This window comes from Ambystoma mexicanum, chromosome 1p (genome assembly GCF_040938575.1).
Source record: "Ambystoma mexicanum isolate Mex_15411 chromosome 1p, UKY_AmexF1_1, whole genome shotgun sequence".
Lineage (NCBI taxonomy): Eukaryota > Metazoa > Chordata > Amphibia > Caudata > Ambystomatidae > Ambystoma > Ambystoma mexicanum.
This window is the reverse complement of record NC_090921.1, coordinates 712779773-712807755: the sequence shown is the minus strand read 5'-3', so window position 1 is coordinate 712807755 and position 27983 is coordinate 712779773.

Sequence of the window (27983 nt, the reverse complement as noted above, 5' to 3'; positions counted from 1 at the left end):
AGCTGGATCACTCCTTTTTAAGGTCCATAGAAAAGAACACCATGAGTGTCAAGTTTATTAATTTGAGACAAATAAATGCTGAAAACAAGGCCGAATCATGGTCTTCTGTCAGGTGGACCAAGGATGAAAATAGGAGTAGGGCATAGAGACCAGAACTATGATAAGCAGGTGCCTCATTCCTTTATATTCCCAGAGACGAGAATACATTGCATGGCCAAGTTCAAAGACAATCTTCATGGCAGAAGGCATGAGTGGTGAAGGATGTAGGGTTAATTGGGAGGGGAGACATGGTCAAGTCCACCTCCCGGCACCTGGTGTATGACCTTATGTGCTGCTAAGGAGCAGAATGTTCCAGACTGGCACAAGCGTGCCAACCAATTGTGGAGGGCCATATAACGAGGGTCCTTGTAGTTTGAAGCGCCAATAGCATACTGTGTATCTAGTAACTGTCAAAGATGACTTGCACTAGGGGTGGGTATTAGTTGTCCACCTGACTGTAGAGGCCCAATCACAACCAGTTCCTATATAGAAAGTAGAGTTAGATGTTCCCCTTGAACTTATCACAATCCCTCGTAGGTTTTTCTTGTTTGCCACGTAGTATGACATCGTGTATGATGAGTTTTTAGTATGAAGAGATGTTTTTATGAGAAATGTTTGAGAGCTCGAGCGAACGTCTGTTGATGTCCGTTGTAACTTCCTTATTTAGACAATTGATAATAAAACAGTTGGATGAGACTTTGCCAACTTCCTGAGTCGGTCTTATTATTTGGTGGAAGAGTTATTCTGCATCCCATCCATCGTATGACTTTTTACTGAATTAAGGACCTTATGTTCATGTGGCAGCACTGTCAGATGGTTATAAAGACACATCGACCTGTTAAGCTCCAGAGTTTCGGACGATTGGACGTCCTCTGCCATTTGAGCTTTAAGATTACAGGGCTTCCTGTGGAGAGTGGCCGAATCGAAAACTTGCAAGAAAATCGAGACAGGCAGGCTCCCTCTTTGAAGAAATCCCTGACTGGTTTCCACAGGCGATTTGTGGATGGAAGGCGAAAGTGGTCGATTGAAGGAGGAGATGATACCGAAGGCCTCGAGTTAAAACGATCAAATGGTGCTTAGATTGAGGGGAAAGGCAAACTAAAGGGATGGGGTTATGGTAATTTTAAAGTAACAAAAAGTAACGAAAAGTAACAAAAAGCAATGAAAAATAATGAAAAGTAACAAAAAGTAACAAAAAGTAACGAGAAGTAACGAGAACAGGAAGTTTTATATAGAGATAAAGACAGAGACAGTGCCAGAGAGTTCTAAACCAAGGGGTTTTAGAAGAGATTGTCTTACACTCCAGTCAGATATAAACTAGGCTACATGCAGGACAGGTCTGCATAAGAAGACAATCTAAATTCTCTGATCAGATTATTGATTAGGGGCAAAGAAGAAATAGAGGGTGATCACTGTTGTGTAAATGTGAAGATTCGACTAGTCTGTCTGTCTGCTTCTGTGTTTGTGTTGAATTAAGATACTGAAAGAGCGATATGAACCGTTGTAAAAGAATTGAGACAAAGTTAAGGAGTTATTTTGTTTATATAAAAGTGGTTGGTACCAATCCAGAGGTAGACAGAGATCATTGAAAGAAAAAAAAGTAGAGGCTTGAGCGGCGATTGTTGGAGCGCACTTGTATTTGTTGTTTTTGGTGAAGGTATTTTAGTAAAACTCTGGTAAGTGTTGACAGTCAATTGAGACTCGTCACAATGGGAGATATCACTCCTCTGATGCATTTATGTAAGACATTGCCAAAGCACATGCCCAAGCTCAAACAGTGTGGAATGGGTGAAAGGCACGGCATATAAGATGTTCATGCTGTGGCCACAAGGGGGATTGCTGTCTAAAGTGGTATTGCAGCAAACCACATAATTGCACCCTGCGTACACAGGGAAGAAATTAGAGAGAAAGGCTAGCTATTTTAGAGCTCTGGAAAATGTACTAGGAAGAGAGAGAGAGGATCCATCAACTGAGGAGTGGATGCTTAATCAGAGTAAGGAGGAATGTGTCGAGCCATCAGCTCCCCTTGCCTCACCTGAAGTGAATGACGTCAGTACAGAATATGAAGGGGTATATCCATTAAGGGAACTAAAGGCGGTGCCAGGGTCTAGTAATCCAATATCTGTAACGCTCACCTGGTATCCACGGGGTCGTCACTCAGCCTGTTCTGACCTCTTACCACCTCGAACATTTCCCTGGAGTCTACTCAACTGGAGACTGGGCCTGAAACACACGATTAGTAGAGTTTAACTCCCTATTGTCTCTGTTTGCTTGAACCCCTTCTTCCCCGGGGTCCAACCCTTCCCTTTGATCCACAGCTCACCTTGTTTTCTTGGAAAGTGTGCACTCCGTCCTGCTTTCAGCGCAGGGGCGCGTTGATTGATGCGGGCTCGTTGCTGCCTAGTTACTTCACTGGAAAGAGTCCGACAGGTAAGTATAATGAGTCTATTGAAAAGTTCTCTAACTTCGTTCCTTTCCTTCCTTAGATGATGGCTGGCGTAAGGGGATGGCGACGTGCTGCTGAGATAAGTAGCGCTGAAGGTGAGTGAGAGCGTGATGTGCGATGCGACCCTTTCATATTTGTATTGAACTGAGTTCTTTTTCTGTGTCTTTTAGGTGCTGCGACGTTTTCAGCGTGGATGCCGGTTATGAAGAAGAAATGCGGTGAGTAAGCGCGGTATGCAGTGCCTCTAGATGTTTCCACGCTAACCTGGAGTTACTCTTGCAGATGGATGAGAAGTTCCGGAGACAGAGTTCCCTCAGAGCGGCTGGGATTCAGGTAAGCGTTTGAAGCTCGTACAGTCTTTAAAAATAAGCGAAGATTTGCTGAATGCTTACTAATGCCTTTTTTCTGTTCTTTTCTCTTTTCCTTAGGAAACGGCGTGCCGGGATGGGAATGGCACCGCCGAAAATGCCAGAAGAAGCGATGAATGATGGGCTGAAGGGCCGCAAGGTAAGGCTGTTCCTAACAGTGTTCTTGTTCTTGCAAGAGCTGAGCACAGAAGAAAGATGCAGGCCTACTGGAGACCGATCCGAACACGGTGAGTGTCACGCTGCAGGTGCAGAAAACACAAAGCATGTTTCTCAGCCTGGGCGTGGCTTAAATAGTCTCTGGGTATCCCAGGTGTCTCTGGGCTGAACCACACCCAAAAGACTAGACTGCACATGCAGTTCTGGGAACCGAAATATGTGGGGGCATCCATCTTATCCCCATCAATGCACTACAAGTCCAATCCCCAATGTTATCCTATGGGAGTGAGTGAGTCTGGTGCCACAAGCACCAAGTCTGACTCCAAGTGTGTCTTTGGAGGGATGGAGAGGCCCTTGAGGGCCATGTAGGTGATCATGGCCTGGCTCCAGCCTGACATCTTGGAGAGCTGGGGACATGAGGGGCAGGAATCATGACATATCTGAACCGCCTGCATGTAGCAGTGATGACAGTGCAGAGGAGAGTAAGAAAAAAGAGGCGACTTCTAAGACTATACGAGATAAAGAAGTGAAGCGTGAGTAGACAAACATATCGATAGAAATAGAACAGAAAATTAAGAGATAGAAAGGGGAAAGGGATAAAGCTGATGAGGTAACGCTCGATTAGAACGAATGGACGGGAGGACAGATACTACTCAAGCTAGATGGGAAACGCATCGAAGAAGTAAGGCATAAGGAGGATGAAGACAAACAGGATAGAAAAGACAAAGAACGAGAAAAAAGATTGAAGGAAGTTGAGTATAAAAGGAAGAGCAGACAGCAGCGAGAAGAGGTGTATCAGGAGGACCAACAAAAGAAAGAGGAAAGGGCAGAAGAACAAAGAAAGTACAACAATAGACAGAGAGCAATGGAAGACAGAGAAAGAAGAGAAAAATAGAGAGAGGAGCAAGAAGCGAGGAGGAAGAGAGAAAGCAAATAGAATTAGATGAAGAATTAGAATGCAAGAGGAGACAGTGGGAGTTTGATATTAATCACATTCAAAAGGAGCTGGTGGAACCAAGTCCAGAAATACGATGGGACAGAATGGAAGAGTTCCTTCCGTTAAAGGAAACAGCATCAGGGGCATCTAGAGTAGTACTAGATGTAAAAAACTTTGATTTAGGAAGTATCCGAGATAGGATTGATAAGGCCTATCGGGAATTAAAAGGAAGTAGCAGCAAATTGAGAAGCCGAGGGAAGGGAGCTCAATCCCCAGTATTTCAGTTACAAGGTGAACGAGAGAATCCATTCAGTTTTGAGCATAGAGCTTTATCCTTAAGCGGATTAACCTTAGATAGGGGAGAAGGGAACGAGAGTCATACTAGTTGAGGAATAGACATGTCGGATGAGGGGAGAGAATCCTTCTGTGGGGAAGAGGGAGGAGGTGCATGTGCCCCGAGGGAAGCCAGCAGACGGACAAGTAGGTAAGATGGTCAGATATGGAAAAACCTAAGGATAGGAAGCCAGATCCCATAACATATACAGAGCGTGCCGGAGGACAATCATACAGTGAAAAGGGAAAATCACCGCCATATGTGAGCAGGTTGAGATCACTGCCAGGTAGAAGACGATCAGCAACAATTGTTCCTACCATGGATAGGCAGATGATGGGAGCTGACTGTGGGGTAGGGTTTACACAGTTTCCATTATTGGAAAAAGGGGGCGTAAGACTGCAGTATATTCCATGGCCACAAATAGATAAGGATCATTTAAGATGCAAACTCCTGAGTTTGACATTGGGTGCAAGGAAATGGATTTATCAATTAGAAAATATGACAGGAGGAACTAGGTAGGCCATAGGGGACATTAAGGGTCTCTCAGCAGCCATTATTGGAGACAGAACTGATGACATATGGAGGAGAGCACACCTGTAATTCCCACGAGGGGTTAAATATCTTGTCTCATATTTGAAAAAAAGTAAAAACAATTCTTATGGTGTTTACGATGAATTATTTTATTCATGAAGTTTTAAGCTGCTTGATGCTAACAATTGGTTAAACAACACCAATTTTTTAATTACTGCTTTGTTGGCAAATGAAAAACCCTATGGCTAATGCATTTTCGGAAAATATGATTTCCTTCTTCAGAGCCGGGTAAATCTACTCAGGAGTATTCAACGAAATCATATAATGGCAATTTATGTTGCAATAGGCACAATGAAATAACAGGGTACCCACAAGTGACAAATAATACATATAACACATAGAGAGGGAGAAAAACATATATTGGAGAAATTGGAACATGCCAGGTTTCACTTCGAGCCTAATGCACGCACGACATTTAATGTTGCTAATTTTTCTTGCTGTACACTTCGTGACGTTACCGGCTCATTGCATCTTGCCGGGTGAGTGCGCTACAAGGATACTGTTGACTTTATTTGATCTGTAACTAGCACAGCCTTTCCAGTGCCATGTGCTTTACCACCTTCCAAGATGGCGGCTTGTTTCTTCTTCCCTTTGTTCCCTACCAGCCACAGCACCTGCTGTAGCATGATTGGGCCATGGGTTCTTCTTATGGCCCAATCCCGATGCCAGCAGGTGGATGCCGGCCCTCCTCCCTAAGGCCTGCCTTCTAAGGCCCTGTTTGTTTTCCCTATGGCTTCATTTCACCCCTGCCTTCTCCTGAGCTTCATCTCCCTCTCCCCTGGTGACCTGACCACAAACATGAGGCTGTGCACAACATTTGGGACTGCTGCTGGAGAAATTGGAACATGCCAGGTTCCACTTCGAGCCTGATGCACGCACAACATTTAATCTTGCTAATTTTCATTGCTGTGCACTTCGTGATGTTACCGGCTCATTGCATCTTGCCCGGTGAGTGCACTACAAGGATACTGTTGACTTTATTTGATCTCTAACTAGCACGCCCTTTACAGTGCCATGTGCTTTTCCACCTTCGAAGATGGCGGCTTGTTTCTTCTTCCCTTTGTTCCCTACCAGCCACAGCACCTGCTGTGGCATGATTGGGCCGTGGGTTCTTCTTATGGCCCAATCCCGACGCCGGCAGGTGGACGCCGGCCCTCCTTCCTAAGGCCCTACTTCTAAGGCCCTGTTTGTTTTCCCTGTTCGTTTTTTCTTGGTGAGTTCCCCCCTTTCAATTTTTTCCAGCTCTCATGTTTGCTCCCGCTGTCACCCCTATCCCCCCGTTTGCCCCATGCTGTTCCCGCTGTCCCCCCACCCCCCTGTTTTCCCCATGCTGTTCCCCTTCTCCCCCAACCCCTCCATTTGCCCCATGCTGATCCCGCTGTCCCCCATCCCCCGATTGACCCGTGTTGCTCCTGCTGTCCCCCACCCCCGTTTGCCCCATGCAGTTCCCCCTGCCCCCCTGTTTGCCCCGTGCTGCTTCCGCTTTCCCCCCACCCCCTCGTTTGCCCTGTGTTGCTCCCACTGTCCCCCCTCCCTCCGTTTGACCCGTGCTGTTCCCCCTGCCCCCCCGTTTGCCCTGTGCTGCTTCTGCTGTCCCCCAACCCCTGTTTGCCCTGTGTTGCTCCCGCTGTCCCCCAACCCCCCTATTTGCCCCATGCTGCTCCCCCTGACTCCCCACCCCCCGTTTGCCCTGTGCTGTTCCTGCTGTCCCCCACTCCCCGTTTTTCCCTGTGCTGTTCCCCCTGTTCCTCCACCCCCCGTTTGCCCTGTGCTGATCTCGCTGTCCCCCCACCCCCTGTTTTTCCCTGTGCTGTTCCCCCTGTCCCCCCACCCCCCGTTTGCCCTGTGCTGTTCCCCCTGTCCCCCAACCCCATTTGACCCATGCTGTTCCCCCTGTCCCCCCACCGCCCCGTTTGTCCCGTGCTGCTTCCGCTGTCCCCCCACTCTCCCTGATTGCCCTGTGTTGCTCCCGCTGTCCCCCCATCCACCGTTTGCCCCATGTTGCTCCTGCTGTCCCCCAATCCCCCCCTGATGTCCTGTTTTTCCCTGTTGTCCCCCCACCCCCTCTGATTTCCCCTTGTTGTTCCTGCTGTCACCCCACCCCCCTGAATGCCCCTTGCTTCTCCCTTGTCCCCTTATGTTGCTCCCTTTGTCCCCCCTCACTCCTCTGTTGCCCATGTTGCTCCCTTTCCACGTCCTCCCTACCCCATGCCCTCCCGTTATTTATCCTTGCTCCCCCCGCCCTCTTCCTCTGCTTCTCCTTTTTGTATTGTTCTCTCCCTCCCTCCTCCCGCCCCCTCTCTGTACCCTGCTACCTCTTATGTTTCTTCTTATAGACATGTCTGATGGCTCATGTCCTTGTCCCACCCCCTCTTCTTGCTTTTCTCCTTCCCCTCAGTTATCTACCCTCCCTTTCCCTCCCACTTCACACCCCCCACTCCTGACCTTCCTGCACTAGCCCAACTGCCTGTCTTCGCAGCCACCCTTCCCCTCTCTTTCCCCCCTCCCTCTGTCCCTTTAGGCATTGGCACTTTCTCCTACCACTTGTTCTCTTGACCTTTGATAGGAGCTCTGATCTGTCCTTTTAGCCATTGGCACTTACTCCTACCACTTGTCTCTTGACCTTTGATAGGAGCTTGTCTGGCCCCCCTGCCCTCCTTGTCTTCCCCCCCTTTTTCCCCTTCTTGATCTATGCCCGTCACCGGACCATACAGGATAGTTCATTTTTTGTCCCTCCCCTTTCCCTTCACCTTACCCTCCCTTTCCTCTTGTTATACTCATGCACTACATCAATTGTCATCAGACATAGTAATGTTCCTGCTTGTTTTGTTCCCTTTTTCTTTTCCCTCCCCCTCACCTCCTTAATTGTTTCATTACTTGCACTATCAGAAATGTCGCCAGGCCTATTACGATAGTTATTTCACATTGTGAATTGTATCAATGACTTTAAAGAATGTAATTTGTTTTCTCCCATGTTCCCTCCCTCCTTGAAACGCTTTGAAACACATTGTGTATAGGCGCTATACAAATAAACAATCAATCAATCAATCTCAATTAGTGACTTGGATAAAAGTAACTGCTTGTTTGTACAGCATATGTATTTTGCTTAGTCATTATTCACTCCGAATTTCATGGTGAAGCATAAGTCTTACAGTCATTCAGTTTTTTTCAAATTGATAATTAACAATGCAGTTAGTTTGTGAAAACAGACTCAAAAATTATAGAAAGCAATTGAGGTCAGGTTCACCGTTCATTCTTCGCGGTGATAACGCTTCTAGTCTATCGATCCAGTAGGTTTCTCTCTGCTGTCTTTTATTTTTTGTATCTCTGGAGGTGTTGTCAATTAGTTCTAATGCTTGAAATCTGAGTTGTGAGATATTATGCTTTTTTTCATTGAAATGTTTTGCCACTGCTGAATTGGTGTTTTTGTTACGTATACACGATTTATGTTCATTAATGCGTATGCACGTTTCTCCCACGCAGTATATGCCACAAGGGCAACGTATGCAATAAACACAATTTTCTGTGTTGCAGGTTGCATGACATCTTATTGCAATGTGTTCTCCTGTGTAGGGATGCACAGCTGTTCGTCCTTTTATTATGCTGTTGCAATTACCGCAATTCAAGCAAGGGTAAGTGCCGATTCTCTTTGTCAAGGTGCTTTTTTTGGGTTTGTCTTCACGTGTGTTGACAAGCAAATCTCTCAAGTTGCTTGATCTTCGGTACGCAAATGTTGGGGGTGCAGAAAACAGATCTTTCGTTCTTTCATCTTTGGTGAGTATTTGCCAATACTTATTTATGCATCTCTTGATTTGCATGCTCTGTGTTGAAAATGTTGACACATATACCAGTGACGTTGATGTTGGCTTGTCTTTTGGACTAAGGGTGCTAGCTCTCGTTTTTGTAGCTACCTTCTCTGTTGCTATTCGTACATCTTCTTCCAGGTATCCACGATCTTCGAGTTTCTTGCTCAGTCTAATTAACTCTTGGTCGAATTCACTTTGGTCGCTGATGATCCTTTTAAGACGTAACATTTGTCCGTAGGGCAGGTTCCGTAGGGTATTTTGTGGATGAAAACTCATCCGATGTAACAAATTGTTTCTGTCTGTTGCTTTGTTGAATAAAGATGTTGCTATCTGTTGGTTGTGTGAATTGACCTGAATGTCAGGATAATGGATCCCAGCGTTTCCTATTTCAAAGGTGAATTGTATACGATGGTCTATACTGTTGATGTATTGAAGGAATTCATCCAATGTTTCTCTCGTGTCCTGCCATATACAAAAAATGTCGTCGATGTATCGTATCCACAGTTTTATTTTGTCCTTCCACTGTGCTTCTGTAAAATATGTGACATTTAAAATTGATACATAAAGGAATTTGCGTATGACGGTGCCATCATTGCACCCATAGCTGTGCCAGATGTTTGTATGTAGTAATCATTCTTATATTTGATGTACAAATTTGTTGAAATGAACATCAACAAGGACATTATAAATTCTTTGACAGCCCCTATATTGCCTTCACGCAAAAGGAGCCACTCGACCGCTTCTTGCCCCAAATCATGAGGGATGCTGGTATAAAGACTTGTCACGTCAATTGTGAAAAGAATGTCATTCTCAGTTAATTGTATGTTCTCGAGTATGTTAAGGAAGTGTGTGCTGTCTTTCACATATGTTTCTGTTTTCTGTATGATTGAGTTAAAAAAGTAATCAATGTAGGTTCCAAGTGGCTGCCGTATACCTCCTGTGGCCGCTACGATTGGTCTTCCCAGTGGGCTTGTTAATCATTTGTGTATTTTTGGTAAAAGGTAAAAATGTGGAGTAGTTGGTCTCTGAGATCAGCCATCTATATCTCCTCTCTCCATGTTCTTCCAAGTGTACCATTAATAGTCTTTTGCTATAACCCGGGGCTCTGCGAACTATTGCTATCCAGATGCTTTGGACTACAATCCCCATAATTCATCAACAACATGGTCAATTATGAGGGCTCATTAGAGTTGTAGTCCAAAACATCTTGAGAGCCACAGGTTCTCAAGATGTCGGGCTGAGAGGATAGCTCAGGGGCGGCACACTTGTCCTGGAAACAAGAAAATGCAGAGCGTCATGGGTTTCCGGTCCCAATCTTAGAGGGTGGACACTTTTTTTTCTAAGTGTATGCATATCACTCGGAACTTGCAGCTTTCTATTCATAATGGAGAAAATAAATCTTTAATTATCCTGTTTGTGCATAACATTTTTCTATGCAGATCTTTTTGTTATTTGTTCTTTATTGAACGTTTTACGGGGCAAATATCACAATGGATGGTGTGACATTTAGCGCCTATACACAATGTGTTTCAAAGAAGATACACAAACCATGGTAGTACAGGGGCCACAACACACTCGCACAATATCACTGCTACGAACCTTCATCATCCATTAACATGTATCATGCCAATAACTCCTTTATTATCTCCCCCTCCCTCTAATCCCTAACCCACCCCCTCCCTGCTTCTTCCAGAGGAGCAACGTGATCAGATTAAACACAATTTTGAACTTGGAGTCCAGCAATAACCAAATCCTGCAATTGCTGTCGTCTATAAATCCGTAATAACGGGTGCATCCTTGCAGTGATACAATCATGTCCGTTTTCTTGGCTAGTGCGTTTTATAGAGACCTTTCTCTCTACAAAGTTAACCTGTTATTATAATATGTCAAGAATGGGAGTCCTGCTATGTCTATATAACTATGAGTTTCCCACAGCATCGCTGTCATAGTTTCCTTTTCGTGAATCTCGTGAGCTTTATTTAGCCATTCTCTCTGAGTCAGGAGATTTCTGTCAAGGTCCCATTATCGTCATCGTGAGAAGGTATGAACGTGCAAAATGATGGCCCAATTTTGGCACAAATTCCTCCTTCCATCGCTGTGATCATGTCCAGGACATATCTGTTCTGAAGAGTCATCAGTCGTATGGCTCTCAACTCTTCTCTCATAGCATTGAATCCCTTTATGGTGGTGTTGATCATCTTCAGAAGCTCCCAGCAAGTGATTTTCAACCACTTTGCATTAGCCATCGTCTGGATCCCAGCCATAAAGATAGTCGTGAATATTGCTGAAGTCTGGCTGAACAACCTTTGCTCATTCGGAAGAGCATCAAAGGCTTCTATCGATTTAGCTGAAAAGTAGTTCCCTCTCTTGGTTTGATTAGGAAATTCGAGTGATCTTCTCCTTCTCAAATGGGCACCTACTTTTGGAAATTCTCCAATGTTCAGGTCACTCTGTGGAATCACTAACGCTGGAACCTAAATGCGTACTAAGGAACACAACCCTTGCCAATCTTTGGACGGCTTCATGCATGGGTCTGGACCTACAAGCTCAATAATGATCCATCAAGACCGCTGTTCCTATTTTCATGCCTGTAACATCAAAAAGTCAGCCACACTGAACATTCTCTCCAACATTCCTCATGCCATTATTTCTGAAACATAAGGATGCACTCTTTAGAGGTAATATCTGCAATGGGCCTCCCTTATCATCGACCCATGTCAACAATTTTACAATCTTCGGCCATAGATCCTTGCATTCATTTTCTACAGTTAACACAACATCTTCCCATTGTCCAGTTACTGCAGCTGCTCTGCACACAACCAATTAGTCAGCCCATCCTTCTGGACTCAGCACTGATCCTCTGATTTGCAATTGTCCTCTTTCCCAACATCTCTGTATCTCTTCTTTAGCCTTGCCTTGGCAATTTAACATCTTATTTTCTTTGACCTTGATTCCAGCTCCATTTGTTCCAGGCTGTTCATATCTGATTATCCGATGCCTTGTTTCTGGTTTCTCTCTTGTCTTTAAGTCTTGCACATAATTGTCTTCTCTTTGATTTGTCGCTTTTTTCATCCATACTAGAGATGCTGTTTGACCCTGGAACGGTCCTCTTGTCAGGTAAAGTGCAAGATGTGTCAGGCAATGGGCTTTTTTCACTGGTACTTCTGTAGCTATGAATATCTTGGACGTTCCCATAGCATACGGTATCAGGGAACAAACATTGCACCTCTCCTTACATGTTCTCTCTCCTACCCTTCTTATGTGTTGATACCACATGTTATTACCCACGTGAACTGAATTGTCTAAAAATGTGTTTATCCCATCATTATTTTCTTCTGCACTTCTCCTGTATCTCCCTCTCAAAATATTAGCAGCCCATGGAAACATTTCTAACACAGCTATGCTGTGGGGAGATAACACAAAGGGTTACAGCTCTTTAACAATGTGCAAATTAATATTAGTTCCTGGAGTAGGGAGGATCAAAGGAACAGCTGCTTTGTTTGAATCAATGACATAGAAAAAGCGAATCAGTAGAAAGAGAAAAACACAAAGCTTAATTGTACATATGTGTATCACAAACCAACATATGAGTCCCCACCATTTATGCCATTCTGGTGTTTCTTGAGCTTGCTCATTCTCCAAAACTACATTAGCTTCAATATTCCTCATTATTACTCCGATTGTTTAAGGAAGGAAAAAAACTTTTACTCCTGTAGATGGATCACCTCCTCAACTATCGCAATTAACAATCTTCGAATTCTTCAAAGTGTTAGAAGGGCCATTCCTAGGATCCTGTAAAGCAGGATAAGCTTGAAGGATAAATACAAAAACAGCAAGAATAAGTCTATGAGTATCCCCGTCAGTTAAGATCATTGAATCAACCAAACAAATATTCAATGAGAAACAAATCAGGGTACTGCTCTTGCTTCCAATTATTGAATTCGAAATCCAGATCAGGCATATTCGTGACGCATCCATTTTTTTCTAAAGTTTATTTTCAAAAGATTCCTGTGACTCTTGGGAGAGATTGCACTCCTGCTATAATATCTATAAAGAATGTCCAAGGGGAGTCACAGTCCAAATGCCATCTGCATTTTTAGTCAACAAGTTGTTTTATTGTCCTTCTTCTTTGTCATTGATCGAGTCTGCACAAGCTGAAATTCTTCTTCTTGTCTTGCTTCTGGATCGACAACTGTGAGAGGCTTGGTCTCACCGTCGTACAGCTTAATGTCATTTAAATGTATCCAGGCTCGTCTACCCTGGACTTTTACTGCTGAGGGAGTAACACGAGGAGGGGGAAGAGGAAAAGGTCCAGGAATACAGACGAGATTTCAAGCTCGAGCAACCTAGTGGTAAATATTTCAAATCTCCCATTGAGTCAACAAGAAGAATTAGTACTACAGAAGGGTTTAAAATGTGTACCCACCTTTGGCACTAATCTGTTTAATACCAAAGTTGAACTCCATAAACTAACAAGAAAATTGAAATTAAGTGTTCTTTGCAGAAATGGACCATGAGTCTTCTGAAAAAGAAACAACAGAATTAGTTGAGTTCAAACCAAAAAGAACCTTTATTCCACCTATCAGTGTACCTGCCATCGACATCTTTGAAAGAATGGTAATTTCTGATCTAAAGAAAATCAAATATGGTGCTCCCAAAAACACAAATTTAAGCAGAGGTGAAAAGGCCATAATACGCAACCTTTACTCTGACAACAGTATCACTATCAGATCAGCAGATAAAGGTGGAGCATTGGTGATTCAGAATACTTATGATTATGAACATGAATGTATGAGACAATTGGATGACCACACAGTTTATGCAAAGATTGAACAAGATCCCATCAATGACATTTGAGACAATTCAGCAATTCTTTTAACCAAAGCAGAAGAAGATGGCATGATCACAAAAAAAAAACTAAAGCATTCTTACAGACACAGAGACCAACTTCGCAAGACTGGGATGTCCGCATCATCTCTTCGGATTCCACAAATAGCAAAGTTCAGCCTCTTTTCCTCCATCAGGGGTGGATCGATCGGTTCTCCTTGCCAGTCCTGATGGGAGTATTGAGCGATACCCCGGGCCCCTCGGATCTTTGCTCCTGGTCCCCGGGTCGTCCTCCTTGGTCAGTCTCCATGGTTTCTCTCTCTTAGGATAACAAAGCAAAAAGGCGACAACATATTCATAGACATTTCCCCACCACTATTAATGTAGTGGGGCGGGAATATACATTTTGTGAATCAGGAGACATTTGCATTCTTATTATTGTATTTTATAGACTATATGTGGAATATTTTAGAGTTGGAATTTTATTGATCTGGAGTGGCCCCCTCTGGGGTTCCAGAGGACTCCTACAGTTGTTGCAGAGTGTGCCTGGGATGGCAACACTTTAGCTGATTAATATGGACCCACTTATCTTCCCCCTCTGCCAAACTGCCTTTGGGGATGCAGATCTTGTAGGCAACTGGTGAGATCCTGTCTACAATTTCAAAAGGTCCCTTCTAGGCAGGCAGAAATTTCCGCTGTTTGGCCTGGTTCCTTTGGAAATTGTATAGATAGAGCCGGTCTCCTACATTGTATTCTTTCCTGGTAGTCTTCAAGTCATAGTGGGTCTTCATGCTATCGGCTGATCTTTATAGATTTCGCTGAGCATAGGCAAAAGCATGTTGAAAGTGTTTTCTTAAATTTTCAACATACTCATGAGTTGTGGAGGCATTGATCAATGTCTGCTCTTGGGTCCTGTAAAGCAGATGCTGGGGAAGCACCATCCTGCATCCAGTCATCAACTCAAACAGTGACATTTTAGTTGCAGATGAAGGGGTAGATCTGATTGCCATTAGGACAAGAGGTAATCGGATATCCCAACTTGGCCCAGAATCTGCCACAAACCTTTTTAAGATGCTCACAATGGTTTTGTTGCAACGTTCTACTGCCCCACTAGAGGATAGCCGGTAAGCAATATGTAGCTTCATTTTAACCCCAAGTATCTCCCACATCTTTGTTATTACTTCGCTGGTCAAATGGCTACCTCTGTCTGACTCAATCCTTTGGGGTAGTCCAAAACGTGAAAAGATGTGATTGATCATCAGGGCAGCAGCTGTGTCTGCCTTGCAGTTTGGGGCCGGGAGACATTCCATCCATTTAGTAAATAAGCATGTCACGGTCAACATGTACTTATTTTCCCTAGAGGAGCGAATCACAGGCCCAATAAAGTCGACTTGTAAATCTGACCATGGCAGTGTCATCCCCCTCTTTTGGAGAGGAGCACGGTGTGTGAGAGATGTTGGCTGAAATTGTGCACACACAAGACACCACTTCAAGTATTGGTCGAGGTCCTGCCCCATGTGTGGCCAGTCTGCAACCTCTCTTAAGATCTCAAGTTTTGTATGAAACCCCCTATGACCAGCTGTGGCCGCATCATGGGCGTGAGTTAACATCAGGCTTCGGAATCAGGTAGGAACCACCCACTGATCATGGCCAGCTAGGGATTTCCTTACCAACAAACCGTCTTGGATTCGGAACATTTTTGGACATTTCATCAACACTCTGAGGTTCTCTTTCCCTATGCAATCGGTATCCATCAGGGGAAAGTTCTCAGGGTCCTCAATGTGTTGATAAAACTTACCAATTATTGGATCCCCTTTTTGAGCCGTAATCAAATCAGCATCTGGGGTCTCCTTACTCCATTGTGCAGTTGAAAGATCATGGTGAGCATTTGTCTGGGACCTAGCGATAGCAGTGACCTGGATTTCCCCCAACAGGGACTCAATCTCAATTAGATCCCCTTGGATGGCCCGGGTTTTGGCCAGCTGATCAGCTAAATCATTTCCAGTTTTGTCTGGTCCCTATACTTTGGAATGACCCTTGATCTTTTTCCAGTAGATAGTCATCCCATTCAAGGTGACAGATCATCAATATTTTGAATTAACTTCCCATGTTTGAAGGGTTTGTTATTAGCACATAACATGCTTCTGGTTTTCCAATTAACCAGGTGCTCCACTAACCTGTTCCGTACATAATCCAAATCTGTGATTATGACCAGTTTGTGGAGTTGATGTTGGACAGCAGTGAGGATGGCTTGATGCACAGCCATCAACTCTGCCACTTGACTACTTCGGGGACCAATCTTGTACCCAGTGGAGGGTTCTGGGGACTCATTCACCCATGCATTCCCTACGCCGGCCACAAGTTCTTTTTCCCCGTTGTTGTCAACATGGTAAGAGCATCCATCCACATAGACAATGGGCATTCCCTCACACTTGTCTTCTTCAAAGACTTTGTGTGGGGAATTAAGGTATGCCTCTATGTTGTCCTTGATTTTTAGACTTTCATCCTCGAGACAGTTTTCTCTGGCACAATCATGCAAGTCAGCCAGACCTTGCGCGAGGGGACTCTTCTTGTTTTGGCTATATCTGACCTCCACAGGAAAGCCTTGCATTGACAGAATCCAGGAAGTAATTCGGGAATTACTCACATTTCCGGCCGGATTCTGTCACTTTGGAGATATTGCAGAGGCTGCTGTGGAGTCTCCACTATGATGTGTTCCCCCTGGATAAACGGGCAGTAATTCTTCAATGCACACTCCGTTGCCAGGAGTGCCTTCTCACAATCATCGAATTTTTCCTCCACAGAGGATAAAGTTTTACTCACATAGGAGATTACTTTATTGACCTTGTCATGCTTTTGGTATAATACTGCAGTCAAGCATGTATTAGAGGACCCTGTCTCCAAGAAGAACTCCTTGTTTCTGACAGGGTAAGCTATGCAAGGCGCTTGTGAGAGGGTTATTTTGAGCTGTCTTACTGCCTCGGATTGTTCTGGACCCCAGTCCCACTTGACCCCCCCTTGAAGAGATGAATCAGGGGTCTGGTGATCTCTGCGTAGCCCTCAATGAACTTTCTGCTATAATTAGTCAGTCCAAGGAGGCTCCTTAGTTCCCGCAGAGTTGTGGGGTCTTTCAGTTTCTGAAGTGCTTCCACTTTCTTTTCCTGGGGACAGAGACCCTGAGGAGTAATCTCAGGCCCAAGAAATTAACACGGGTTCTACACCACTGTGCTTTCTGAAAGGAAAGTTTTGCTCCGGCGGCCCTCAACTGTGTCAGAACATAATGGATCTCCGCTATGTGTTCTCCCACATTTGGGCTCTTGATGAGGACATCATCTACATAGGACAGGTTACCCCTTGCACCCAGGTCGGGCATGGCCTTATGTAGGAAAATGTTGAACTCATTGCCGGAATTCAGGTGTCCGAAGGGAGTCCGGGTCCATGTGTACTTCTGTCCCCAAAGGTAAAAGCTAGCTTGTATTGGCCCTCCCTACTGACAGGCACAGTCCAGTATCCATTGGTCAGGTCTATTGCAGTGAATACCTGTGACCCCTGGATCTGGGCCAACCCTTGGTCAATGTAGGGAAGCGGCCATCGGGAAGTATGGACCCGTTTGTTGAGCTCCCTAAGGTCGGCGCAGAGTCTCCACTGGCCGTTTGGCTTCAATATCCCCAGCACGGGATTATTGAAGGTGCTGTGGACTGAACGGATTATCCAGCGGGACTCAAGGTTCTTAATTATTTCAGTAAGGGACTCTATTGATGCGAGAGGCAAGCGATATTGCTTCACAAACACTGGAGTCATGCCAGGGTCCGTGGGAATTGTTGTTGTGTGGATGTCAGTGCGACCACAGTCATATGAGTCCACCGCAAAGAGATCTTGAAGATTCAAGAAAACTTGTTTCAGCTTTTGCTTCTGCTCCAGAGTCACACAGGCATCAGCTAGGTTTACTCTCTCTTCAACCATCTGCCTGAAGCCTGGAAAGACTTCTGGTTTCGCTATCTCAGCGGCCTCCTCCAGCTGGGCGGAGAAGTCCCTGGTCAGAGTGCTGATTTGGACTGGTGGCTTCAGGTCGGAAAGGCAGCCCTCATGGACTTGGAAAATCACCTCATCCCTCCTGAAGTCACAGGTCACATCTTCCTTACCATAAGGGCAGGAAGTGTACACCAGGAAGTTCCCCACATGCCGGGTAAAGATCCTGTCTGGTGTTGTATTGTCATCACTGTCACTGTCAAAACAGTCCTTGGGGATCGGTCCTAACAGTTAATTCCCTAAATCAATGGAAAAATGACGGTCATCAACCGCCATTTCAATAATGGTGCCTGCGGCTAGAGTGATGCTCTTTAAGTCGCTGTTATCCACCACTATTGGAATGGTGTCATGTTCTATATTGACTAATGGTGTTGGCTTTACCCCCAACCCTTGCTGTTGGAGAGAAGCATTTAGATGAATATGAGCATCAGGGTTTTCAATTTTTGTCCTCTTTTAACTTTCACTTCCAGGGAGAATTGTCGGGTCCTTTCAGGGATGGTGACTTCCTCTCCAATCTGAATTTCAACTTCATAAGGCACCAGTTGAGCTGACCTAAATGCTTTTGCTTGGTCATCAAAGCCCATGGGATTATCCACTAATCGGGACCAAGCTTTAAAGTTTATCAGGTCCAAACTAATGGCAAAGCGATTGAGAATGTCACTGCCTAAGAAAAAGGCGGCAGTGATGTCTCGCACGACCCAACAATTATGGACTATGCTCTTGTTGCCAATGGAGATTTTGAGCATACACCTGCTTGGCAGGAGATGTTTGGAATTGGGTGCTTCCAGATCCATTTCCCATTTGTCTATAAGTCTAAATGAGGGTATGGCTAGATCTTTTGGGAGTTGGCGGAACATGGCTTCGCTGATGAAGCTCTAACTGTTGTTCGCACACACTCGGGCAGCAACAGAGTCCTTCTCTTCATTTAACTGAACAGGGATGAACAACTGCTCTCCACTTTGCTGAATATCAGCCAGGCTCTAAGCTGATTTCTCATCTTTCTGGACTATAGGAGTGGGAATGTCTGATTGTGGATTGGTAAAGAATTTCAGAGTGTTTCCTTCCAGTGTGGAATACCACCTTAAACTGGAAGGAAGGTTGATTTTCCGAAATAGAGAGGACCCCCCATCACCAGTCTGTTGTCCTACTGCTATTACTGTCACATCTGGAATTTGGTTGTTCTGGAAGTGAAATTCTACTTGGTCAGATTTTTGTTCAACCATGTGGCATGTGCCATTTAAACTAACATGGTTGACGCTCTGTTTCAATTTTATTGGTCGGCTAGTCTGGGTCCAGAGGACCTTGTTTACACAGTCTATTAGGGGTGACAACCTTCTCAGGAGGTCATTCCCTAGTAAACAAGGGGTGCCCTCTGGAGTCACTACTATGACCGGGTGTTTCACCTTGTGTCGCCCAATTTTAATGTCCAAATCAGCAGTCCCATCGATGGGAATTTCCTTCCCGTCAAAGTTCTGAAGTTGTCCAGGAAGAGAGGTGAGAGGAATTTGGTAATTCTACCCCCTTCCTGAATTCAGTTCATCAAAGGCCTTTTTGGACAGAAGGGTAGCTTGGGATCCAGTGTCCACCAGTGCCAAAATTGTACCCTGCCCCTGTACTTGTACCGGGGCATAATATCTTCCCTCCTTCTCCGCAAGGGGGCACAGATAATGCACATTTTGGGACAACTGGTGGGCTAATTTTCTGGTTTTGGACATTGAGAGAGAAGAGATTTGGGCAGAATTCTGTGGGTAGTCTTGGGAACCTGAAAGAAAAAGTTGGCAACTAGAAATAGGAGAAGTTTTGGGTTTCCCTGGTTCCAGTTCTGGGCCACCCCCCCCTTTTTGGGGGTAGTGACCAGAATGGGTTTGAACCATGGGACTTTGATGTTGTTGGTTCTGGGATGGGATGATGGGTGGCACTAGCTCAGTCCCCACATCTACCCAGTCTGGATTTGAATCCCTTGGGACCCATTTTTCTTTGGGAGGAGTTAACCCATCTCTGAAGCAGAAGATCCTTTTCCCAGGATCCTCTGAGTTTCCCTCTCCCTCAAATTGGAAGATATGTACCTCCTCCACAAAATGGGTCTGTTTGGATCATTTGTTTCTCCTACCCCCCCCCTCTGCTCCTTGGGTGGCAGACTTTCAGGGGTGGGAGATTTTGTTTCCGGTTCCTGGGTTTCCAGGGGCTGTTTACAAGTGGGGAAGGAAGCTTCATCCAAGGCTTTACACCCCCCTTGCCCTTGTGCCTCCTCCCTGGGAACCAGTGGGTTGTCGGGGGGTGCTGCCCTCGTCATTGTTCTGGAGCACCAGATCCAGAGATTGGGGCATTCTGCGCCGGCATGGCCATCTGAGAGTTCTGCTGAGCCCTCAGCATGCGACCCAGATCCTGTGCCATATTTTGGATCTGGCGCTCTAACTGTGAAACCCGCTCAGGCTGATACGGGGTTCTGTTTTCTCCCCTGGGCTGATCCCGGGAAGGGTAGCTATCCCTTCTCTGGTAGTACCCCGGGTTGGGAAGATTTGGGTACCCCTCCACCCTTGGCCTCCCCTCTTCCAGATTAGGTGGTCTGGGCTCAGGGAAGTGGGGAAAGAAGGATGGATGATTTTGGATTTGGAAATTTTGTGGGTACCTGGGGAAAAAGTTCTGCCCAGGATTTGGTGAATTTGTGCCCTCCTGGGGGAAGTTAGGAGGGAAGTTCCCTGCATTAGGTGGTTGGTTGGATCCCCTCCCTTGGGCTGGAGGAGTCCACACATAACCCAGGATGGGTCGGATTCCCTTGTAGTGGGGACTTACATAGTCAGGGGAGTGAGGGACCCTATTTGTGGGACTACCTCCTTGATTCCCTGTCTGTCTGTGACTGGCCTAAGGGCCTTCTGGGCTTGGAATTATTCTGTGCAGACAAGTTTTTAGCCCCCCCCATCTCCAAATCCAAAATGGGGGCAACCTTTACCTCTGCCACCTTGGCAGCAGCAGGGGTGCTGGTCGATTTAGGGTTTTTCTGAGCATTATTTTTATTTTCTATGGGCTTCTGCACCTCATAGATTCGGGTGGCCTGTTCAATGACCCAGTCTAGTGACTTTTTCTCATGAAAATCTCTCCCTAGCTGGGTCATGATTTATTTGGGTAAGGCATGGAAAAAAAATAATTCTTTGCTATCTGTGCGCACCCTTTTGGTAGTCTGCGCAAAGGCACGCTTCAACTCCTGCACAAATTCTTGCAGGGCCTGATCGTCCCCACATTTCAAATTGTAGGCTGCCTTGCAAGCCTCTTGGGGATTTCTATGAACAGAAAAGTGCTTTAAGATGGCCGCCCTATATTTGGACCATCTTGAATGGTTTTGGTCCTCCAGCCCCGCAAAGAAACTGAAGTATTCTGGGGGGAATGTCCATTTTACATATTGAATGCAGCTACTGCTGTCTTTCAAATGGAAAGTCTCCATCATTTGATCAAAGAGCTCTAAGTGTTCCCACACAGAATACTTGGTGTTTTTGTGATAAGGCGTGATGACACTCCTTATTGCCTTAATCTGTTTTAAGGGGTCCTTAAGTAAGACCCTTTTTGCCTTATTGGCCTTCTTGGTTCGGGTAACCCTGGTCCATTCATCCTCTGACTCAGAAGCACTGCTCCCCGAGGTGCCCGTCTGATCTTCCAGGTTTTACCGGATTCTGCGAGCCTGGGAATAGCTGGCAGAATGTGGGGACCTAGTGTGCCAGTGGACATGGGGGTGGCAGAGTCCAGGGACTGGGAGAGATGGAGGCCTCTGGTACTAGGGCTCCTGAGGTTATGCTCAGGTGTCTCCCTTTCCCAGCGAACCTCATCTCTATCAGCCCTTGCTCCCTGTTGCCATGCAAGAGCCTGGGCTTTCAGTTCCTCAATCAAGGCCTTACTAGACTCTATCAGTCTCTCCTGCATAGCTACATGTTGCTGGAGCCTATCATTGTGCTGACAGAGAGCCTCATTTTCCCTCTGTGCTTCCTGGTTGATCCTGGAGTACTGGGCCAGTCTTTGCTGCAGGAGGGTTACCTCCTGAGTCCTGTCTCTACTGGCCTGTTCCTTTCTTGCCAGAGCATCTTCTACCCTCCTGGTGTGCTCTAACATGTTTTGATGCTCTTTTTGGAGATCACCCAGTCCCTGGAGGGCCAGGTGATTTTTCTCTAGCTTCCCTTTTAACTGACAGACTTCCTGGCCTAAGGTATCCCTTTCCTGAGTAAGAGCCAGCCTCTGTGCAACCAGGTCGTCCCTCTGCCTTTGAAGGGCACCAGCTTTCTGGTGCTCTTCATCAAACTCTGCCTGGGTGTCCAGGTCTTTCAAAATAAGTTTATTGCTCTCGGCTTTCACTCTAGATGGCTTTGCATGGTGGCTACCTGCTCTGTGCATGCCCTATTGAAATCCAGCTGTTGCTCCAGCTTTTTCTGGCTCTGCAGTAGGGAGTCCAAAGCTTCTTGGTACTCCTTCTGCAAGGCCAGAATTCTGGTATCCTGGTCTGCCCTTTCTTGTTGCAGGATACCCATGTCCTCTTTGATTTTAATGATATACTACCTACTTTCATTTTCTGACTCCTGTCTCCTCTGCAGCCACTGCTCAGAAGAGTCCAGGTCAGATTGGGCCTTCTCTAATGCCATCAGTTGCCTACTTGCCAGATCTTGGCCTTCAGCACATTTGTGCTGTATGGCTCCCATATATAAATATAAATATGCCGCTATCCTGACAATCTTGTCACGCTCATCCTTGTCCTTAGGGGCCATGCATAGTTCACTCAGGGCCACGTGTAAGGGACCCTGATCTTTCCAGATATCTAACCCAGTTGCAGTGATCTGTTGTGTGATTGCCTGCAACCACACATTCTGGTCCTGCTCAGTCCACTCACCTCTCACAAATAGCTTATGTAAGAGGTGCTCTCTAGCTATCTTGATATCTACCAATGTCGCCATTCTGGAAATTGATTTCCTTCCTGACTTACAGAAGTTCGTTATTTTATTTTGCAAAACAGACCGTTTCCTTAGAGCGTTCCCTTTTGAGGGGTGTTTTTACAGTGTAACACAGCATAGTAGCCAACAGGATTTATATATCCTGTCAGTTAGCACACTGTATTAAGCTGCACAAGTAGTAGATCTAATCCAGAATCCCCGGCTACAGATCCCCCAATCTGTAAGGGACTTCAATGCAGCACTCCAACTAAGTCAATGCCTAGTCTGGGATGCCCAATGGAACCCCTTATTTATATATTTTTATGTCAAAGTTCTTTAAATCTGGATGATGAACCCTTATATAACGCCCCTCTCTTTGAATCCCCCTGACCTCACTGAGCCAAGAAGTAGGTTTGTTTTGCAAATTAAAAGGTTTATTTGAATAATTAAACAATATATATATCACACTTTTATGAACAAAATAATATATCTGAATAGCACAGTTATGAATATGGACGGTAATCAACAATGGGTAATGCTACTAAATTGACAATCTCTTTAATCACTTAGGAGTAGGAATAGGAAGGATAAGGTAGCAGAGAATACTTTTATGTGATTCAAGGAAATGCAATAATGGGAAAGAATGCAACACAGAAATAGACTCGATATGATTTCAATCAAAAGGTAATATGGTCACTTTTTCCCCTGTGACTACTCACTCCCCCCATGCAATATGAAGAGATGATGGAAATGAGGGCACACAGGTTTCAGGAATACAATCAAGAATGCAGTTCAATTCCAGTTCCCCCAGCAAGCTTAGAGAAACAAGTATGATTTTAAAAACAGGCAAAAATACTTTTGAATGTGATCGCAGTGAAAGTGAAAATATGCTAAATTGATTTAATTCACTAAAGGATATTCAGAATAAGTGATAGTTACTTTGTATTGGTTCGGGTCAACACTAGAAATTATTCATGAATGATTATCAGATTGAAAACGAATTCAGCAGTGGAAAGCAAGCAACAGCTATTTTGACAGAAAATGAAATTGAGCCAAATTGCAATTCGCAGCAATTTTTCCACATGCGTAAATCATAATCACGTAAGTCGTTTGCATTTGTTGGAAAGCTTAGGATCTTAGCTTTAAAATGACAGTTAAATTACGCTTCTAGGACGTGCGGTTCGAAAGTTACAGAGGTTTATGTGAAGGTAGATTTTGCAGAAAGAAAGTCAAGATTTCAATTGACAGATCGTGCAGATTTGAAATCAACAGGACCGACACAAGATTCCATAATGCAGTTCTGAACAGGTTAAAATGGTTGGAAGAGGATTACTTTAAATTAAGAGATTGGTTATGGACAGTTCTAGACTAGATAGGCTTTGAATGGAATGGGCCTCGTCACAGATCTGGTCAAAGGTTTGGACTTCACTCGCCACCGGACAGTCTCAGGCACTGGTTCTGCTCACAGCACAGCCTCTGGTCTGGGTCTGACGGGTTCTGGATACAGCTCTGCTTTTTGGGTCTGGACCTTGGTTCTAACACAGGGTTCCTGGCTAGAATAGAACAGCTCAGCCTGGCTGTTGAATGTGAGAATCAGGTTGCTAGTTTCTACAGGCCTGCTGAGAAGAGAAGAGTTCAGCTTTTGGGATTGGGCCTTTCTGCTTCAAGGTTCTAGAGTTTGGGTTCTAGAGTTTGGTCTCTGGATCTATCTGGATTCTGGAGTCTTCTGGCAGGGTGCTGCGCAAGAAATCAGTTGAAGAGTGGAAAGAGTCTGTCCCTCATCTATCCTAGCCGTCTCTATTTATGTGTTTTCAAAGTGGGTGGGAAGGCTAATTCTACATGCCCAACCCTCTAAGGATTTGATAGGACAGAGAATTTCCTGTCCCCTGACTGGAGAAAGGATCAGCATGTCATGAGGTGTCATCATGATGCTGCCATTTACAATCTAGGGAAGAAACTCCCCTTTGCTTTTACTTCGAAAATCTATTTTTCCCAAAAAACATATTTCCTTGATACACAAGTTGTTCATAATACATATACACATCACATATTGCTTAAGGTACATTCTTGTCCAACTCTGAACTTCCTAAGATCTTTAGTTCAGAAATGACAACTTATTCACACTTTTGGTGGGTTTCCCACTATTGGTTCTGTACCAAATTTGATACATGCATGCAAATCCTCCCTGGGCATATTACTTTACGTTCTTATGTTCATAGCAACAACACTGCAGCTACAATATTAATAAATTCCAGGGTTTGGTCTCAGAACATCACACAGCGTCCAGCTAATTCTTAAATTGTGAGTGAATTTTTCATTTCAAGAATCCCAACATTTCATATTTTTGTCAGCTTGGTACACTTTGTTATACACAATTTTTTAAAACATATATTTGCTGGGCTACCTGAATCCACAATGGTTTGTCCCCACCCCAGAGCTGGCTGACTCAGAGGGTCACATGTCTTGTTTCTCCCAGAGCAGTTGTTGACTAGTCACACCCAAATCAGCATATTCCTATTCATCCCAAATAATCCATTGTCTTGACTGAGAGCAACATGCCAGGGTGTCTTGGCTAGTTCCTGTTCACACCAGTCTGTCAATCTATTGGCCAAGGGCAGAAGGAAGCTTCTTTTGTCCAAGGAAAAGGTGTGGAATCTGTTTGATCACAGTGTGGGAAACTTTTAAACTCTGCAACCAATGCCCACAAATTGTCTCTTCTTACAATATAACCCACATTTTTAATACATACATTAAACAAATGCTTCCTTCACGTCATTTCAGAATATAGTTTTAGATTGTCACCACCCCTTAGGAAGTCTTTCTTTGGCATAGTTTGGGGTTCCCTGTTCAACTTTTACAAAGAAATGGTTTAAAACGCTGGCTTCTGGTAGTGGTGAGTACCGGTATTGCACCCATTTTGACAGCTTTCTTCCAGTAAGCAATCCTCAAAAGTATACTTTATCCAGATATAGATACACTTCTGTGGACCTTATATTTATGTAGATTCTTGCGGGAGAATGATGTTGACCACCCAACAAGGAGATTGGATCTTTTTAGGTGGTTTGTGAGCCATGATTGTTGCAAATATGACACCAAATAAAACAGATTTTTTTTGGGAAGCTAGCTCTGTTTCTTTTGCAATCAGCATTGTTATTTCCAAGTGGTTTCAGGCTGCTTTGTGGGTAGCCCAATGGTGGTTTTAGGCAGTGATCTCCTGTGCTCACTAAAATAGGCAAAAGTTGATGGTGGCCTGTTTTTCAATGCACATTTTCTGGTGATTTCTGGTGAGCAGCATGCTTTCCAGTGGCCATTCTGATGTTTCTGCTGCCAGCAATGCCCAGTGATGTTGCAGGGCTCGGATGAGTGGGTTGATGCATCCTACAGGGCCTGAAGTAGCACCGACAGAGGGGCCAATCCTTTGGAACTCACAGGTCTTCCCCCTTGAGGGAGAGGAGACTCAGCACAACATCAACGCTGAGGAGAGAACACGCTGTTGGGGTGGAGTCCCAGTCCTTCATGTGAAGGCTGAATCCGAAGGTAAAAGAAGATTAACTTCATGCGTCCCTTTTGTGGGAGGTTGCAGTGTGCTCCATAGCCCTCACCCACATCCAGGTGGCTCACTGTGTGGGCCTTGTCAATAGCGGTACCCCTTGGAAGGATTTGCAGCTGGAGCCAGGTGAACAGTGGTTGTGGCGATTTACCGGCATCCCCTACAAGGGAAAATACTTTTTTCTTACTCAAGAAAGGCAGAAAGATGCACAACCCAGGGCCCAACACAGTACCAGCCTCGGCCTTGTCTTCCTTGCATCTCCCATCCTTCTCCACAGTCAATTAATCTACCTGCATGGAGTTCCAGTTGGGGCACTCTATCCCTATAAAGTACCTACTACGCAGCGACCCACACCACACCTCTTCCCTTACATGGGGAGGCCACAACAAGCAAGATCCCATCACCCAGCAAATTATGCGCTCCTTTCCCTGCGTTGGAGGTTGGTGGTGTCAGGCACAAGACGCTAACCTAAGTTTGCTCTCTTCCTCTGGGGGAACCCTCGCTGAGTTGGAAGAAGCACTTTGTTGACCTACACCAATGAGTTGGTCATCCTCACTCCAAAAATATCAATACAAAGCCAAACACCAACGATACAGGAATCTGAGCACTCTGCAGCATCACCCAACATGGAGGACTCCCTATCCATTAGCAAGGACATGGCAGCACTGCTCGAAGAAATAAACGGCTTCAGAATGGACATTAGCAAACGGCTTGATGAGCTTGACAAAAAAAGTGGACAATATGGATGACAGAATCCAGGGGCTTGAGGCAAATCAATCCTCGATTGACATATTAGAGACCCAAATGGATATGAGAATCTTGGAATTGGAGAGAAGGGAAGAGCAGTGTGCTTTGAAAATGGACGACTTTGAAAACCGCTAACGTCGTAATAACCTCAGATTTTTTGCTTTTCCAGAAAGAGAGGGAGAAACACAAGGCGATATAATAAAATCCATAAATAACGTCATTAGAAAGATCTTCAATGATGATAACACCACTGAGCCCACCATTGATAGAGCACGCAGAGCAGGAGGGGGATCCCGTGGACCACGGTCAGTGTTGGCTAAATTTCTTTACTATACGGAGAAAGCAAAGAATTTGGACATGGCGTGAAAGAAGGGCCTGGTAGATTGGGGAGCACCGCAAATCACCATATTGCAGGACCTATCGGCCTTTAGTACAACCTGAAGAAGGCTCTGCACCCCTTTGATGAAATGGCTCATCTTCAATGGAGTACGATATAGATGGGGGTTCCCCTTCTCACTCGTCTATGAGTTTGAAGGATACACATATAGCCTTATAACGGAAGACAACATTAACAGAGTGACACAGGAATTTCTTTGCAAGGGCGCTCTGCCTCCCGCCCTTACTACTCCAGAGGGGGCACAGAGAAAAGCCTCAAAAAGTAAAGATGGTGTGGATAGACACTGAGTCAGAGGTCTTTGTAAATTTAAGAAACTGAATCCGGTGTCCCTCCGCACCCGCAGTCTTGAGGGGATGAGACGATCTTTGGCTCCTCCTTGGAGAGAATCATGGAGTGCTAACCGGCCGTGCTCCAGTAGATTCCAGAGCCAGTGATCATTCCAAACATTAGGAGCTGAGCGAGTACCCAACTGTCTTTGAAATGCTGGGAAGCTTCTCAAGCCTCTCACGATGGAACTGTTCTTCTATATGACTACACGTTATAGGATGCAAGATTGTTTCTCCTAACTGCATTAGAAGATTGGTAGTATGTTAATTGGAAAGGAAGGAGCTTACTGGAGGGGGCTCAGATATGATAGGGTGAAAATAGAAAGCCTGAGGGTGGGGTTGCATTTGATAGTCTGGCTCAACGATGTCCCAGATGTCGCCAAGAGTCCAGATGCCAGAGGCATAGAGAGGGAGCTTGGGGTTTTCTTGTTCATATGGGGAATTACACGTTGTATAATTCAAGACCATTTTACAGTAGGTTGGGATACCAAAGTTTAGAAATGTTGGGTTTAAGGCACCTGTT